Below are 6,178 nucleotides of genomic sequence, written 5' to 3'. Positions count from 1 at the left end.
AAGTCCCCCTCTAAAGGATTTACCCTCTCATCATCTCCCCCTTCCTCTTCTTTTTCACTAGGTTCATCCTCACCACTAGTGTATTCATCTTTTCCTTTTTAAAAACAAAGCTCTTTGGTTTCGACATTGTGCTTGCACATGTCCTCTTCCAAAACATTTAAAACATTTGGTGTCCCTAGCACGAATGGGTGGAGTGGCGGTATCCTTTACTAAAGGTTTGGTAGTTGCTTTTGGTTCCTCTTTAGATGAACTACCCTCCCTTTTATAATCTTTCTTGGCATAAAAGTTAGGATATGAACCTACTCTTTGAATTGAAGCTTTTCTTAAATTTTAATGTTCAACTTTAATGCAAAGTTGAACCAAATCATTCAAGTCTTGATAGGGGAGAAGTTCAACCCTATCCCTTATCTCAAGATTGAGCCCACTTAGGAACCTTGCTATGGTGGTGACTTCTTTCTCTCTAATAGAGGCTCTCATCATGTAAAGCTCCATTTTTTGCCTATACTCTTCCACACTCATATTTCTTTGTTGGAGTCTTTGGAGCTTGTCCATTAACTCTCTATTGTAGTAGGAAGGTATGTGGCGACGTCTTAGGGCTCCCCTAAGTTCATTCCAATATTCTATGGGAGGCTCCCTATGAAGACGTCTATCGCTCTCTAGAGAGGTCCACCAATACATGGCATTTCCTTGAAAGCTAAGGGTGGCTAAGGGTACTTTCCTTTCTTCACTCACCCTATGGCAAGCAAAAAGTTGCTCTACCTTCATCTCCCAATCTAGGTATACTTCTACATCTTCTTTACCATAGAAATGAGGTAGATCTACCTTATCCTCCCTTGGGCTTTCTTGCTCTCTTCTTCTACTTCTCCTAGGGGGTGGTTGATAGTAATCATTGATTCTAAGACTTTCTTCCCCAAGAGAATCATGATCTTTCGAGCTAGATGCATGAGAATGTAATTTTTTTGAAGTTTGAGAATTCTCATCCTTTGCTTTAGTCAATTCATTAATTTTGGCCTCATTCTCCAATTGTCTATTTGAAATTAATTGAACATCCTTGGAAAGTTGTCTTAAAAGAGATTTTGAGGACTTCACATCACTTTCAAGAGACTTAGAGGAATGAGAAGACATGACTAAAACTTTGTGTTTTGAAATGCTTTACTTTAAGAAGGAAGAGGAAAGTTAATGAAGGTAGTTTTCCAGGTAAGAGAGGTGAGTCACTAAGGACTACTTAAATACCAAGTTTTGCCTTAGCCAAAAACTATCCCTCAAAATCTTCACACAATTCTTTCTTTAGGTAAATCACTTAGAACACAATGAGGATGGAGAAATCAAATTTTATGCAAGAAAACAATGCAAAGCTATCTAACAATTAAAGCAATTTATCAAAGCTTTAAACAAAGATAAGCATAAGCAAATTAAAGCAAGATTAAACAATATTGACGTAAGGAAAACTAGCTAAAACAATTAACAAAGGCTAACCTAGAAAGCTTAAACTAGTCGTTTCCTAGGTGAGGCTTCTTAGACACTTTGAGCCTTTGAAGACACACTCACCGTCTAATTCGTGATTAATCCACTAATTAAAAAGAGTGAAATGTAATTACAATTCAAGAAATGCAAAGAAATTAAATTGCACAAATTAAATTTCAGTTAGGCATTCCTTTGACTTGTTGTTACTCTTCTTTGTTGTGTCCTTCAAAGTGTATGGTGTATGGTGTATTTTGCTATTTGTGTTTGTTGCTGTCCCTTGCCTTGATCCTCCTATGATTTAAGGAATTAAATTCTCCAAAACCGTACCTACCAAGTAGAGCTAGACTCTCCTCAAGTCAATTTCCACTCAATAAGCACCAATTGAAATTTATCCACCAACAATATAGAGGTCAAGTAAAGAAAGCAAGAAACAATTAAATTTAATAAAAAAACAGCACCACTGCAATTGGATTTAATGATTTGACACAACTAGAAAGAATTCAGAATGAAATTGGACAAGCAAAAAAAATAGGAACTCAATAAAAAATGGCACACAAAAGGAACCTAAAGATTGACACTAGATTTGATTGAAAACCAAAACAACACTACTGAAAATATTGTGGTTCAGAAAGCGTGACTTCAATGATTTATGCGAGCTGGCTATTTTTTATTTGCTTATGAAAATTTAAACACAAACAATTCAGTTTCTTAAAAAACATTTGGCGTTGGTTTCACTCCAATCTCATGCACCAATTAATCGTGATAATTTTTCTAAAATCAGTGTCCAATTACCGCCAGTTCGCAACCAAACTTTGGACACCTCATTTTGGATGTATTTGTGACAATTCCCCACCAAGATTGCTCCAAAACAACAACTTCACTTTTTCACCAATTTTGCTACCAAGGCACAAAAAGCCAATCCACCCAACTTGGCTAAGCCAAAACCCAACCAAGATCAATTCCTTTTGCAATTAAACCATTTCACACCTCATTTTGCATACATTTGTGACACTTCCCCACCAAGATTGCTCAAAAACCATGACTTCACTTTTTCACCAATTTTGCAAGGAAGGCACAAAAACCCAATCCACCCAACTTGACTAAGCCAAAACCCAACCAAGATCAATTCCTTTTGCAACCAAACATTTCACACTTCATTTTGCATACATTTGTGACACTTCACCACCAAGATTTCTCAAAAACCTTGACTCACTTTTTCACCAATTTTGCTACCAAGGCACAGAAACTAGGCCAAGCGACCAAACTTATCTAAGCCAAAGCCCAACCAAGATGACTTCCTTTTGCCACCAAACTTTTGACACCTCATTTTGGATGCATTTGTGACAATTCACCACCAAGATTGCTCTAAAACTACAACTTCACTTTTCACCAATTTTGCTACCAAGGCACAAAAACTAGGCCAAGCGACCAAACTTGGCTAAGCCAAAACCCAACCAAGATCAATTCCTTTTGCAACCAAACTTTTGACACCTCATTTTGGATGCATTTGTAAGGATTCCCCACCAATATTGCTCAAAAACCATGACTTCACTTTTTCACCAATTTTACAAGGAAGGCACAAAAAACCAATCCACCCAATTTGGCTAAGCCAAAACCCAACCAAAATAAATTCCTTTTGCAACCAAACTTTTGACATCTCATTTTGGATGCATTTCTGAGAATTCCCCACCAAGATTGCTCAAAAACCTTGACTTCACTTTTTCACCAATTTTGCAAGCAAGGCACAAAAAGCCAATCCACCCAACTTGGCTAAGCCAAAACTCAACCAAGATAAATTCGTTTTGCAACCAAACTTTTGACACCTCATTTTGGATCCATTTGTGACAATTCCCCACCAAGATTGCTCCAAAACCACGACTTCACTTTTTCACCAATTTTGCTACCAAAGCACAAAAAGCCAATCCACCCAACTTGGCTAACCCAAAACCCAACCAAGACCAATTCCTTTTGCAATCAAACATTTCACACCTCATTTTGCATACATTTGTGACACTTCCCCACCAAGATTGCTCAAAAAGCATGACTTTACTTTTTCACCAATTTTGCTACCAAGGCATAGAAACTAGGCCAAGCGACCAAATTTAGATAAGCCAAAACCCAACCAAGATGACTTCCTTTTGCAACCAAACTTTTGACACCTCATTTTGGATGCATTTGTGACAATTCACCACTAAGATTGCTCCATAACTACAACTTCACTTTTTCACCAATTCTGCTACTAAGGCACAAAAACTAGGCCAAACGACCAAACATGGCTAAGCCAAAACCCAACCAATATCAATTTCTTTTGCAACCAAACTTTTGACACCTCATTTTGAATGCAATTGTGAGAATTCCCCACCAAGATTGCTCAAAAACGATGACTTCCCTTTTTCACCAATTTTGAAAGCAAGGCACAAAAAGCCAATCCACCCAACTTGGCTAACCCAAAACCCAACCAAGATCAATTCCTTTGGCAACCAAACTTTTGACACCTCATTAGGGATGCATTTGTGACAATTCCCCACCAAGATTGATCAAAACCATGACTTCACTTTTTCACCAATTTTGCAAGAAAGGCACAAAAAGCCAATCCACCCAACTTGGCTAAGCCAACACCCAACAAAGATCAATTCCCTTTGCAACCAAACTTTTCACACCTCATTTTGCATACATTTGTGACAATTCACCACCAAGATTTCACAAAAACCATGACTGTACTTTTTCACCAATTTTGCTACCAAGGCACAAAAAGCCAATCCACCCAACTTTACTAAGCCAAAACCCAACCAAGATCAATTACTTTTGCAACCAAACATTTCACACCTCATTTTGCATACATTTGTGACACTTCCCCACCAAGAATTCTCAAAAACCATGACTCACTTTTTCATGAATTTTGCTACCAAGGAACAGAAACTAGGCCAAGCGACCAAACATAGCTAAGCCAAAACCCAACCAAGATGACTTCCTTTTGCAACCAAACTTTTGACACCTCATTTTGGATTCATCTGTGAGAATTCACCACCAAGATTGCTCCAAAACTACAACTTCACTTTTTCACCAATTTTGCTACCAAGGCACAAAAACTAGGCCATGCGACCAAACTTTGCTAAGCGAAAACCCAACCAAGTTCAATTCCTTTTGCAACCAAACTTTTGACACCTTATTTTGGATGCATATGTGAGGATTCCCCACCAAGATTGCTCAAAAACCATGACTTCACTTTTTCACCAACTTTGCAAGGAAGGCACAAAAAGCCAATCCACCCAACTTGGCTAACCCAAAACCCAACCAAGATCAATTCCTTTGGCAACCAAACTTTTGACACCTCATTAGGGATGCATTTGTGACAATTCCCCACCAAGATTGATCAAAACCATGACTTCACTTTTTCACCAATTTTGCAAGAAAGGCACAAAAAGCCAATCCACCCAACTTGGCTAAGCCAACACCCAACAAAGATCAATTCCCTTTGCAACCAAACTTTTGACACCTCATTTTGGATGCATTTGTGACAATTCCCCACCAAGATTGCTCCAAAACCACGACTTCACTTTTTCCCCAATTTTGTTACCAAGGCACAAAAACTAGGCCAAGCGACCAAACTTCTCTAAGCCAAAACCCAACCAAGATCAATTCGTTTCGCAACCAAACTTTGGACACCTCATTTTGGATGTATTTGTGACAATTCCCCACCAAGATTGCTCCAAAACAACAACTTCACTTTTTCACCAATTTTGCTACCAAGGCACAAAAAGCCAATCCACCCAACTTGGCTAAGCCAAAACCCAACCAAGATCAATTCCTTTTGCAATTAAACCATTTCACACCTCATTTTGCATACATTTGTGACACTTCCCCACCAAGATTGCTCAAAAACCATGACTTCACTTTTTCACCAATTTTGCAAGGAAGGCACAAAAACCCAATCCACCCAACTTGACTAAGCCAAAACCCAACCAAGATCAATTCCTTTTGCAACCAAACATTTCACACCTCATTTTGCATACATTTGTGACACTTCCCCATCAAGATTGCTCAAAAACCTTGACTCACTTTTTCACCAATTTTGCTACCAAGGCACAGAAACTAGGCCAAGCGACCAAACTTATCTAAGCCAAAGCCCAACCAAGATGACTTCCTTTTGCCACCAAACTTAATTAACGTGTCTAATTAGAAAACGTAGCACATTTAAGACGTTGAAACGCTTGGGAGCCTTTATAGTACCTTAAACGTTCGAAACAGAAACTATATTGAATGACTTTAATTACCTGGTACCTGACTAAGTGGTGTTTCTATTTTGACCTGGCTGTCGTACACGTGGAGGGCCTCACAGCGCCGTGACCCCATCTGGGGACGTTTCTGCCCATCTGGGGACATTTCTACGTGTGAGTCCTCCTGCTTGGGAGTGCTACTGCGCAAGGGGTGACTTTTTGGGTGCCAACTCATGCCCCCAATCATCTAGTCACTCACTTTGAGAGCGTATCTGCCTTCCCCTCGTACCCTGCACCTAGCTGCCCTGGGCGTGACCCTCCCCTTGAGTCGTATCTTCCTCAAAGGCGTCTCTGAGGCGGCAGGGGTACTTCACGAGTCAGGCTGCCCTTCACTGGTGCTATCACTATGGCCTTGAAGCCACCTTTTCCTTCTCTTTATCACTGCCCCGGATCATCGGGACCTGAGGCCTTCCCACGGCGTCGCTCCCTCCATGGTC

Source organism: Phaseolus vulgaris, chromosome 1 (genome assembly GCF_000499845.2).
Source record: "Phaseolus vulgaris cultivar G19833 chromosome 1, P. vulgaris v2.0, whole genome shotgun sequence".
In the NCBI taxonomy this organism is placed as follows: domain Eukaryota; kingdom Viridiplantae; phylum Streptophyta; class Magnoliopsida; order Fabales; family Fabaceae; genus Phaseolus; species Phaseolus vulgaris.
This window is presented reverse-complemented; position numbering follows the sequence as displayed.